Below are 13,273 nucleotides of genomic sequence, written 5' to 3'. Positions count from 1 at the left end.
AAAAATAAGGCAATGCAGATGCTTGATTGGTGTAGTATGAATCCATTGCCTTTACTCAACAAATTTTTTAAACTGTAACGTCAAAATGACTTTTCCGGTCCCTGAAAAAGGGACTAATTGACCTGTTTCGGTGCGTAGTTCTATAGAAATTGACTGAATTGTATTTGAAAGAAGTTTTTTGTAGTCCAAATTCGAAAAAACTATTCTGTGTGTTGGTTCAAGCTCGCAGACGCTACCGTTTTTCAATCGTTGTTTTAAATCAATGAGTCGTAATAATGGTGCTTTCGCATCGCCCACGTATTGATACTCAATAATGTCTGTATAAATGAATATCAAATGTTTTCCGGCGCACAGATCAGCTGGAAAGTCACCCATAAAAGCCTTAGTATCATCTTTTTTCATCAGTTTATTTGCAATTGTGTCCATTTTATAACCAATGTGTGTTCCTCGTCCATCAGGAGTGCCCTTGAAACTAATAGTGCTAGGAATTTCATCGCTGGGAAACGTAATTCCCTCGTATTTTCCAAAGACAATTTCAAATTTACCGGAACTTTTAATTTCTCTGAAAGAAAAATTTGGTAAACCAACAGTTCTTTTAATGGTAGCTAGCAACTGTGGCACAGTATCAAAAGTTCCTGGCATGAAAGCTAATCGCTCACCGTTGTATGGACGTGATATGACATTAGCTCCAGAGCTATTCCGTTGGTGATTTTCTAAACCACTTAAACTGTAAGAAATTAGGACTCCGTTTGTGACGTGCTCTATTTTTGTTGGAAAAATAATTTCACTCAAAGCTACTCTCCAGTCTCCCGACAGTTGTTTTTCATCGTTGAAAAAATTCCTGAATGAAGCCAATGTGTTTTGATTGAAGATCTCCATCGAAGCGGAGGAGATTTTATGTACCGTAAGTTGATCTTCAAAACGTTTACTTGCCATTTTTCACAGGCGACTCTCGAACTAATTGGAGTTCGGGTTGATAAAATTTACCTTGAATAATTTTCTTATCGGTATCGATAAGAGAATACGTTGGAGGGTTCAATGTTGGGATAGACGAAATTTCAAAAACCTCGTCTGCAAATGACTGTTTGTAACCCTTTCCAAACGTCTCCTCTTTTTTTCAGTATTCGTACAAGATCACCGACAAAAAATTTTGGTTTTTGGGAATAGGTTGTATTCGCAATCAACGATACCAGTCGCGGAACGTCTTTTTTCGTGACTTTGTTTGGAGCAAGATTGATTGTTCGATTAACTCTAGAATTGATAGTTTTAACAAATGAATCCAGTTTATCTAGATATGAATAAGTCCACTTTTCTTCTAAGTATCTGTATATTACATTTTGAGGGAATGTATATTTCTTTCAGCAAAAGCAGACTTTTTCTCACTGAACGTACTGTATAAATGGATTCCGCGTTTATTGCAGAGGGCTTTGAAAACACCGAGGAACTCCTTGAGGTTCATCTTTAATATAGAGAACAATATTCTCTTCACTAATAGAAACAGTATTTGAATCGAAAATTTTTTTTCAGGATAATAGCAGCTCTTTTTGTTTTATTTTCATCCATTAATTTTAGTTCTAGCATTATTGAGTCAAACGCTGAATCCTTCCGTTTTTTCACTACAGGTTCGATTTCACTGTCATCACTCACAAATAATTCTGATTTTACGTCATCTGGATCACTTGTTTCATCACCGGTACTCCTTGTTCTTGTGATACGTCTATCAGTGCTTGTGTCAGCATCTTTTTTTCCATTGCTCTGCTTAAAATTTGGATTAGATCTTTGTAGTAGCGATAACTGAGTGGCTTTTGTTGATATATTGGATTATCAAAAATTTCTTCCTTGATTGGATTTTTCGATATGAACATCCTCTTGGGGATCAAAACAAATTCTTCTGTATGCATTATTTGATTTTTAAGTAAAGATAGCACGAGAATGCTATTGCCTTGATAAGTTGTGATTTTTTCGTCAAAATAAATCGCTTTCTCTTCAGACTTGTTTCCTTTGATAATAACTGCTGAAATGAGTCCTCTTGATTTTTTAGTAACTGTTTGTTGACTGGAACATTGCCATTGATTACATTGAGCAAACACTCGCACAGAAAATTTATAAAACTATTTGGTGCTTCTTTGAGGAACTTTCTGAAATTACTATCAGACAACTCGAGCATTTGCTTTAGCATACATAACTCTTTCTCTCTCATCTGTTAAATTAGTTATGACCGCTTTGGAGGAAGGTAGATAAAAAATGGTTGGAACTGGTTGTACAATATTTGAACAATAACGCAAGGAGTCTGAAGTTTTTGAATCCAAGTCGATCAGTAAGTGTCCAAAGGGTAATTTTGTTGCTAACTCGTAGCTTTCTTTTAAAAAATTTGTGTTGTTTAACTGTTTGCCAACATAGGTGATCTGCTGTATGTCTCTAGGTGATTTGAACAAAATGATGTGGGTTGTGTTGAGATCAATTGTTCTTGACCATTTACTCTGTTGGAATAAGTTATGTTTAACGTAAAGGACGCTAATATTTCTGTGACGTCCAGCAGTTGCGAGTTTAGAAAACTCTTTGTCATTGAAAATTTCCTCGAAAGAATCGTCAAAAACCAGCAGACAGTTTTCCAGCTGTGAAATGAACTCAAATCCAGAAAACTTTGTGAAAAAAATGTTCAAGTTACGCTCTATAGAGCTGAACTTTGGTTGCTCATGTTGATAGAAGTAGTAAATAGATTTAAATTTTGGGTAAAAAGTGTTTCTCAGTAGCATTTGGAATATAAGCTCAGTTTTACCACAGCATAATGGCCCACAAACAGCCATGAATAATCTATCGCTTGTTGAAATTATCTTGTTCATAGCTTCGGATTTGGAAGCGCGTAGCCAACTGTGCATGAAAGCAATGAAAACCAAAATGTTGACTCTTCACAATCAAGATGGAAAAACACAAGTTTGATCAAGGACACACCAATAAGAAACAGTATTATTACGATTTGAGTAAAATACACTACTTCTGATCGTGGTAGTCTAGAGTTACAAAATTTCCATGAGCGTCCCTCTTGATTCTCTTCATTGAAAACTAAATCATTCAAACCTATTCCAGCAGGGGAATCTATCTGATCTTCTTTGTCACTCATTTTAAAAGACGTTTTGATCAAAAATGAATTAAAACATCAGTTTTTTTGTGTTAGCTCATTATTTTGTTAGTAACTCTCTCAACCATAAAAAATTCATATGTAGTATATCTAGAGTCTTTGTCTTGTTTCTTGTAAGTCATTTTGTAGTTCGATTGCATGCCACAATCCTTTGCGTAGTAGACAATTGACTCCACGTTTTCTTTGGTGACTACCTGCTTGATTTCATCAGGGAGACTTTCGTCGTCCAGGCTCACTTGAACTGGGGTTGGCGACTTGTGCATAGGTAAAGGGGTTAGTTTCAGTCTTTTCATTTTCTCTTGTAAAGACATGGTAAATTTGAAAAAATTCAAGCAGTGAAAGATATTTCTTCAGTGTCTCAATCTCCGATAAGTTGCAAATAATCTGTTGTTTCCTCAGAATGGATTGCCCACGTGATTCTACTTTATCTTCTCTGACCAAAGATAGATTTATTTGATTATCATTCGTTATGCAACTGCATACTGTCAAACTTGGAGATAAATTCACTTGAAGAACTGAAGGAGCTACCTTCTCCACTCGACGGCTCATTGGCGGGGAATGTTAGCCAATAGAAATACAACTGTGCTTTTCTTTTAGCGCAATGTCTTTTTTTTGTTTCTCAGGCAAGTAAAGAGAGTGTAGAGCACAAGTAAAATGTTTAATTGGGGTATTAATTTCCTCAACTTTAGGGCATGAAAGGGTATCCAAATCTATCACTTCTTTCTGTAGAAGTGTTTGCAGTGATTCAGTTTTGTCTTTCCCTTTAGCATAAAACTTTCCTGAAGGAAATCGAAGTTTAATTGCAATAAAAATTTGAGATATAAACCAGTAAGGATAATTGCAACTATTCCACGACAAACCGTGTAAGAACCTACTAACCCACTGATGAGATTTTCTCTCACTAGCGGATAGTGAGTTGTAAGAAACTGGTGGAAGGAACAAGATTGTGTCTGTGTAGTTGTTTGAGCAAACCGATAACTCCTTAATTATAAAACCCGATTTCTTATGACGAAAACCTTCAAAATCTAAGACAACTTCTGGCTTTAACATTCCAGCAAACTAAATAGGTTTCGTTTAAAGTTTTCACGAAGAGGCAAAACATTAATCCAGTCATGTGACCAATGTAGGCGTTTGTGATTGGACACGGTAAAAGGTAAGAATAACCAGGACCTTTCTGACTGTGCTCTGCAATAAAACCCGAGGCGTCATGAAGCATTGCATGTAATCGAAGGAATTTATTTGACTTAAGGTATTTGTCTAGTGAAGAGTTGTCTATACCTATAAGACCACCAAATGGTCTCAACTTGAGAACAATTTCAAGGTTGATGTCTGGGTCCAAACAAAGACATGCTGCCAAAAAATATACAAACCACTCACTGTATTCCGGATAGTCTAGTTTTATTTGATCATAAATTTCGTGAATTTTTTTTAAATCTACCGTTGCAATTGTTGTCATGCTGATTTGCAAATGATAAAATGAAATAATGAACTTAAGTTCGTTGCTTTTTCATATAAGAAAAAAATCAGTTTAACAAAATTGTTTTTTTAGAAAGTTTTTGACTTCTATTTTGATGTAGACTATTTCAAAGAAAATAAAAGTCAACAAAAAACCATTTTTGAGTGACCTTTCATAGCCCAAAATCCATTTCAGACCTTTTTAGGACTCCAAAAAATTTTGAAAATTTTTTTCAAAAAATTCAAAATTTTTATATGTTTCGACCCCTATACTACTTAGGTGAAAAAAGTGAAGTCAACAAAAAATCCATTTCAGACCATTTTAGGACATTTAAAAATTTTGAAAATTTTTTCAAAAAATTTGAAATTTTTATATGTTTTGACCCCCATACTTCATAGGTGAAAAAAAGTGAAGTCAACAAAAAATCACTTTTGAGTAATTTGCCTTACACTCTGAAAAAATTACAAGATTTCACTTTTTCAGAGGAAAAATTTCTTGTAGGGGGGGGGGGGGTCCGGACCCCCCCCCCTACAAGCACTAAGCAACTTACTATACTACTTATATATATATATATATATATATATATATATATATATATATATATATATATATATATATATATATATATATATATATATGTGTGTGTGTGTGTGTGTGTGTATATATATATATATATATATATATATATATATTTGTTTTCCAAGCTAGTCAAGGAGTTATTCGAATGCAACCAAAATTAATAGAATGCTCCCCAGTGTATAGAGACTCTCAGTGATCTTGTTTGGGTTTTCTCAAGTTTTCTTTCCATTAAATAATCTGTTTTTTGAAGTATTTATGTATTTTATTATCCTAATGTAGCAGTTATTGTAACAGCTAGTTTTGAATTTTCGTTTTTAGGGACACTTTAGGCCTTGACATGAGCTTTGTAAACAACCTTCATCAATGAACTTAGTCTAAATAACACTTATACTCCCTTAAAAACATTTATGGTGCAATTGTTGCTTTATTTGTAAACGCGAGTACGCAAAACTCACGCTAGAAGTACTAATGAATCTGTAAAAGCAATATTAATGTGCCACTAATGTCCCTATAATGTCTGAGTAATGTCTCGCTAGTGTCCCAAAGTAATTCCACAAATGAATTTCTCTGTTCACTATAAAAGAATGGTAACGAAACTCTGATTATCCTCTGCTCTGATGTCTTGCAGTAAAAGTAGTGAATCACTTAGTTTTTTTCAAATACCGTCACGATTAGCTGTCTTTACACAAATCTGTTTGTTCCCTGTTTTTGCCTACTTGCAAGAGTTATTAAGTATTTTGCCGTTATTTATTTGCCCCCTGCCTGATATATCAGGCACTAGTGACAAAGGTTTATTCCAACAGTTTTTTCAGCAAAATATCCTTAAAAATTATGGCCTGATAAACGATAAGATTCGCATGACATCTCCGCTAATCAGCAGCAAGAGCATAAATCCGCCAAAATCGATCAATATCTATTGAACCACCAAAATCCATCAATATCTAATTTTGCAGTACCAACTCTCATTTGCTTCAGTTTTCGCTCACGGAAGCTCATGTTTTCGATGTTTTCTGTATTATAAGCTCTTTGTAAAGAGAAAAAAACCTCAATAGACTTCTACGTCAATCAAAGAAAGCTCTGTCAAAAAACGTGAAATGTATCTCTAGTAATCAGTCACTGAATTCCAATCAATCTCTGATAAAGCGGTGCCGCTAATTTTCACAAATTTCAAAAAATCCCTTTAAATTATGTTTGTTTTTGGGTGTGACGAGTTTTAGGTGGAATTGTTGACATAAAAATAAGTGTTGGCTGTTGTATACGCATGGCAATTTAAGTTACATTTAAGACTGGTGTATGAACCAAAGCCCATGAAGACAGCAACTGTATTCCAAAAATTGTTTTTAAAAACTATTTATTTAAATCTTCAATGCAACTGGCAAGCTAGTCAAAACTTTTAGACGGCAAGAAGCTTTAGGATGAACTGTTCAGCCAATCTTCATTGGACCTTTTTTTCCGACCCCAATGGTGTGGGGGAAGGAACTATATACTCAAATGGGTTTTTTTTCGGTCAATTTTGGCCAATCGATAAATTCATCGTAGATAAATGTGAGTGGTATCATTAAAAAGCTCGTCCATTCTAGAATTTGAAGTTAAATTTTTTTTTTGAATTTCGTATTTTTCGAGGAGTTATCGAGGATTCACGTAATATTTGGTATGATTTCGTTCACTTTTAGTATATTTTTTCTCCAAATTATGATCTTTTCTTTAAAAATATTTTATTCAAAATTGCATTTCATGCCACAAAAGGAATCAATCTTGAATTCCTTATACACGAAAGGTGATAAAAAAGTTCTTGTCTTATAAGGAAGTTTACTATAAAAAAGAATTCGAACTCTATTTGAGAGCCGTTTTTTAAGAAAACATTATATTTTTTGAGGTCACCTAGAGACTGGTCACTTTTCATATCAATTTTTGGTTAATGATAAACTTGATTTACAGTAAAATGACGCCTACTGAACAAACAACACGTTTTCAAGGAATCGGACATATTTTTTATGGCATGGAATCTGAGCTTTTTGGAATTTTTATTGAAATTTTGATTTTTTTTGAGGTTTTGCTGGTTTTTGGAGCCCTATTGCATTGAATCATTGACTAAAAGTGCAACGGGTTTTGTAATGAGCATTAGTGAAGCTATTCAGTGCTTTGATTGGACAGCTAATGGCTGTTAAAACTTTACACATAACTTTTCGAAATTTTTTAAAAACATTAACCAATCATAAACATATTTCCGTAAACTGTAAGTCAGCCTCAGTACTGACAGGATCCCCTTCCTTTCTACTGCAACCAAAATTAATCAGTTTAGCGGTTTCATCTTCTAACCATTGCTTTTATGACTCCGATGCCACAAGATTTCAAAAACAGTTTTAAAGTTTTTGGATATTTTCGCATTTTTTGAATCCTTTTGAAATTTTATCACATTATCCTAATTTGGATAGCTCCCGTTGGTTTGGGGAAGACGTTCAATGGATCATAGATAAAGTTTTAAGAGAAAAACTTATGGTTTAAATGGCTTCGACACTTTCTTCTTGCACTTTTCTACTGATGTTTTGGTTTTGCCTGTATTTGTTGTTTTCATAGCCATGACTTATTGTGATATTTTATTGATTACCCATGCATGACAAACATCTTCGTCTTTCAATTGGGTTATGACTGAGCGTTTTCATAGAATTCTGTTTAAAGCTATTGAACTTATTGTCTGTTAAGACTTAAAATGATTTTTCAAAAAAGTTTTTTGAACATTAACCAATTTTCATGATTTGTAATTCTCAGTAATGACCAGAACTCTCTCCTTTCCTTTTCCTTTTTGAGAACACGTTTAATGGAGCATAAATAAAATTTTCAGACGAAAGGATATGGTTAAAATGGCTGCGACACTTTCTTCTCCCACTTTTCTATAGATTTTTTGGTTTTTGCCTGTTTTTGTTCTTGTTTTCTTAGTCATTGACTTATTGTAATGTCTTACCGTATCGATGACTTGTCAATGACAAAAATCATTGTCATCCTATCAAGAAACAACTCTTATGCACCCATCGAACACTTTTATTGCCTTTCGCTGAAAGCAATTGAGTTTAATGGCCTTGATACGAACGGTTTTCTCAGAAATTTCGTGGTTTTTATGTATTTTTTCATAATTTTTGATAATTTGAAGTCAAATTGAAAAGAAAGAATTTCATGCTGTTAAAAATTAGTGGTTGATAGAGAAGTCAATACAGAAGAGTTATTTTTTAAAGGCTTCGACACTTTTCTTGCTCAATTTGTTTTTGAATTAGGGGTTTTTTGGCTATTTTTTTTAGGTAGGCGTAAAATGCTGACCGGTCTCAAAAGCTTGTAATTGAGTATGCAAGGATTCTGTTACCCGAGGTGAGCATTTGTTAGCGAATAGTCTCAAAGTTTTTGATATTATACATTTTCAATGATTTTTTTAAACTTTTCACTTTTTGTTGGTTTTTTCGTCAACATGTAACTTTTTCTCATCATTGAGATGTGTCCTTCAATTTCTTGTGTTCAAAAACTTTAATTGTCTAGTGATATCATGTCGTAACTGATGTTTTGTTTGTCGACAATTTGCGTTTAAATAAAATTTTCAGTGGTGTACTTGTGTTTCTTTTTCTCTACTTTAGCACATTCGGGTAATAACAGATCCCAATGACTTTCAAATGTGGCCCAAATAAACTTTTTTAATCCTTCACTATAATTCTAGTTGCATTAGTATGACTGAAAATGTTGGTTTCATAATGAATGTTTAGTAAATTTATTAAGAATTATTTCGTTAAAAGCTAATGATTTTTAAGACTTTAGAAAGTACTTGATTTGAAAAAAAATTGATTGATTTTTCAATTTCGCCTTATTATTTCCTTTTGTCGACGCTTTGCCTAGTCTCATTAAGGATCCTTGCCATCTGCTGTATAGTATGGACAACGTAAATATGTGCAGTTAAGGTTTTATACGATTGCATTTTGGCGTTGTTACTAGGTGCGTTCAAATTTAGATACTTAAATTTTGCCGTGAAATTTCTGTTTTTGCTTCTTTTGTTGTTTGTTTTTCTTTCTCGTAGTTTTTCAATGAAAGATCTCGTCAGCGCTCTGATGAGGCATGGCATTATGTAATTCAACAAGTAGTTAGGTTTTTAAACTTTTCGTTCACTTTTAGTATATTTTTTCTCCAAATTATGATATTTTCTTTAAAAATATTTCATTCAAAATTGCATTTCATGCCACAAAAGGAATCAATCTTGAATTCCTTATACACGAAAGGTGATAAAAAAGACTAGTTCTTGTCTTATAAGGAATTTTACTATAAAAAAGAATTCGAACTCTATTTGAGAGCTGTTTTTTAAGAAAACATTATATTGTTTGAGGTCACCTAGAGACTGGTCACTTTTCACATCAATTTTTGGTTAATGATAGAATTGATTTACAGTAAAAGGACGCCTACTGAACAAACAACACGTTTTCAAGGAATCGGACATATTTTTTATGGCATCGAATCTGAGCTTTTTGTAATTTTTAATGAAATTTTGATTTTTTTTGAGGTTTTACTGGTTTTTGGAGCCCTATTGCATTGAATCATTGACTAAAAGTGCAACGGTTTTTGTAATGAGCATTAGTGAAGCTATTCAGTGCTTTGATTGGACAGCTAATGGCTGTTAGAACTTTACACATAACTTTTCGAAATTTTTTAAAAACATTAACCAATCATAAACATATTTCCGTAAACTGTATGTCAGCCTCAGTACTGACAGGATCCCCTTCCTTTCTACTGCAACCAAAATTAATCAGTTTAGCGGTTTCATCTTCTAACCATTGCTTTTATGACTCCGATGCCACAAGATTTCAAAAACAGTTTTAAAGTTTTTGGAGATTTTCGTATTTTTGAATCCTTTTGAAATTTTATCACATTATCCTAATTTGGATAGCTCCCGTTGGTTTAGGGAAGACAGTCAATGGATCATAGATAAAGTTTTAAGAGAAAAGCTTATGGTTTAAATGGCTTCGACACTTTCTTCTTGCACTTTTCTACTGATGTTTTGGTTTTGCCTGTATTTGTTGTTTTCATAGCCATGACTTATTGTGATATTTTATTGATTACCCATGCATGACAAACATCTTCGTCTTTCAATTGGGTTATGATTGAGCGTTTTCATAGAATTCTGTTGAAAGCTATTGAACTTATTGTCTGTTAAGACTTAAAATGATTTTTCAAAAAAGTTTTTTGAACATTAACCAATTTTCATGATTTGTAAGAAATTCTCAGTAATGACCAGAACTCTCTCCTTGCCTTCTACCGCAGTCTATTTTATACTGGTTTCCGTTTTTTTCTAACTTCTGGTTTTATGGTTTCGATGCCACAAGTTTCGAGAAAAAAATTTAAATTTTTCGTTACTTTTTTATTTTTGTTTCCTGTTGAAATCTTATCACATTATCCTAAGTTTGATAGCTCGCAATGGTTTTGAGAACACGTTTAATGGAGCATAAATAAAATTTTCAGTCGAAAGGATATGGTTAAAATGGCTGCGACACTTTCTTCTCCCACTTTTCTATAGATTTTTTGGTTTTTGCCTGTTTTTGTTCTTGTTTTCTTAGTCATTGACTTATTGTAATGTCTTACCGTATCGATGACTTGTCAATGACAAAAATCATTGTCATCCTATCATGAAACAACTCTTATGCACCCATCGAACACTTTTATTGCCTTTCGCTGAAAGCAATTGAGTTTAATGGCCTTGATACGAACGGTTTTCTCAGAAATTTCGTGGTTTTTATGTATTTTTTCATAATTTTTGATAATTTGAAGTCAAATTGAAAAGAAAGAATTTCATGCTGTTAAAAATTAGTGGTTGATAGAGAAGTCAATACAGAAGAGTTATTTTTTAAAGGCTTCGACACTTTTCTTGCTCAATTTGTTTTTGAATTAGGGGTTTTTTGGCTATTTTTTTTAGGTAGGCGTAAAATGCTGACCGGTCTCAAAAGCTTGTAATTGAGTATGCAAGGATTCTGTTACCCGAGGTGGGCATTTGTTAGCGAATAGTCTCAAAGTTTTTGATATTATACATTTTCAATGATTTTTTTAAACTTTTCACTTTTTGTTGTTTTTTTCGTCAACATGTAACTTTTTCTCATCATTGAGATGTGTCCTTCAATTTCCTGTGTTCAAAAACTTTAATTGTCTAGTGATATCATGTCGTAACTGATGTTTTGTTTATGGACAATTAGCGTTTAAATAAAATTTTCAGTGGTGTACTTGTGTTTCTTTTTCTCTACTTTAGCACATTCGGGTAATAACAGATCCCAATGATTTTCAAATGTGGCCCAAATAAACTTTTTTAATCCTTCACTATAATTCTAGTTGCATTAGTATGACTGAAAATGTTGGTTTCATAATGAATGTTTAGTAAATTTATTAAGAATTATTTCGTTAAAAGCTAATGATTTTTAAGACTTTAGAAAGTACTTGATTTGAAAAAAAATTGATTGATTTTTCAATTTCGCCTTATTATTTCCTTTTGTCGACGTTTTGCCTAGTCTCATCAAGGATCCTTGCCATCTGCTGTATAGTATGGACAAAGTAAATATGTGCAGTTAAGGTTTTATACGATTGCATTTTGGCGTTGTTACTAGGTGCGTTCAAATTTAGATACTTAATTTTTGCCGTGAAATTTTTGTTTTTGCTTCTTTTGTTGTTTGTTTTTCTTTTTCGTAGTTTTTCAATGAAAGATCTCGTCAGCGCTCTGATGAGGCATGGCATTATGTAATTCAACAAGTAGTTGGGTTTTTAAACTTTTTTAAAAACTCAAACATCTATTTTTATTATCTCTTCATTTGGTTGACAATTATGTCAAAAGTGTAGATGAGCTCGGGTCGGAACATCATGTGCGAACGCACATTAACGAGCATCCTTATTATTTTGGAAAATCAGAAATGGTTGTTCATATCTTAAAAAATGCCACCATGTTGGCGACAAGCGCTTTTCTCCAATTTAATACGCGACCTCTTGTGTTTTGAAGCCGCGACAGAGTTCTAAATTAGGTAAGATGCGATGAGTTATATGTAATTTAATATGTTCAATGGGGTGTCATCAAAAATCAAGATAAATCAACAGCGAATAGTGAGTGATTATGACCTCTACAGCGACGAATAGTGAGTGATTATGACCTCTACAGCGATTAGTGAGGCGGGAGTAAAGGGTTACGGATTATCTACCTCTGAAAAGATAGCGTTTGGATTGAAGGAGTTTATCGTTTATTTTTTAATACGCGCTTTTGGTCAAACTTATGAGCGCAAAAATCTGAGCAAGTAGAAAGTTTCCATTGCAAGTGATTTTGCTGTACATGTACTGCACCTACAAATATTACCTTAGCTGCAGATTTAGCCGCGCCTCTGGCCGCTTGTTTTCCGGCTTCTGCAGCACCCTTTTTGCAGCTTCGTTTGCTGCAGCAGATACTCCACAAGTTGCGAGACTAAGCACTCAAAAACCTGCATCAATAGCAGCTGCTGTGTAGTCTCCATCTGCAATATCAACTGCAACTTCGCCAGTTGTAATTGACGTAACCGCAACAATACCTACAGGTCTAGCTAAAATTGTTGCGCCAACTACAATAGCCGTTTTTGCAACCACATTGGTTACCCTAAACATCCAGAACACTGTCGAATAACTGCTTTCTTTAAATAATGTGAGAAACCAGCTAAAATCCCAAAACATTATTTTCAAATAATCCATACACACAATAAATATCTACATAATTATGTACTTCTGGCCGTGTGAAAAGTTGCTCAACAGTATGAAAGAAACCGCTGATTTTGAGCTTGAGTGCAAACACCCGACAGAAAGTTTTTAACAGAGTAACTAGAGCAAATGAATGCTTTCGACAAACTAGTAATTTTCATACAAAAAGGTACATTGGAGTTTTCCTTGGGTCGGTTTTGCAATTCCATATACGCAACAATTTATAAATCAGCTTTGCTGAATAACCAACTTGTTTCTCTCAGAACAACAAAATAATTTAAATTGAAACAATCAAATTTTGCTTGAGTTTTGTCAAAAACTCTACTTATAATTCGAAATTGGGAATTCTGCTCCTAACAAATGGTTAAGGATGACTT

General features: G+C 33.5%; 1 protein-coding gene across 1 annotated transcript in view; it reads right to left on the bottom strand.

Moving 5' to 3' along the window:
* The window catches only part of LOC142340909 (uncharacterized), a 59,967-nt gene extending 47,241 nt beyond the window's left edge, over positions 1-12,726 (bottom strand). The window contains exon 1 of the mRNA XM_075391682.1: positions 12,526-12,726. The gene's annotated coding sequence lies outside the window, so the exon portion shown is untranslated. The remainder of the gene's footprint in view (positions 1-12,525) is intronic.
* Between the last annotated feature and the right edge of the window lie 547 nt (positions 12,727-13,273).

Source organism: Convolutriloba macropyga, chromosome 6 (assembly GCF_964194025.1).
Source record: "Convolutriloba macropyga chromosome 6, txConMacr16.3, whole genome shotgun sequence".
In the NCBI taxonomy this organism is placed as follows: domain Eukaryota; kingdom Metazoa; phylum Xenacoelomorpha; order Acoela; family Convolutidae; genus Convolutriloba; species Convolutriloba macropyga.
The sequence above is the reverse complement of the archived record's forward strand: the minus strand, read 5'-3'. Positions and strand labels throughout refer to the sequence as shown.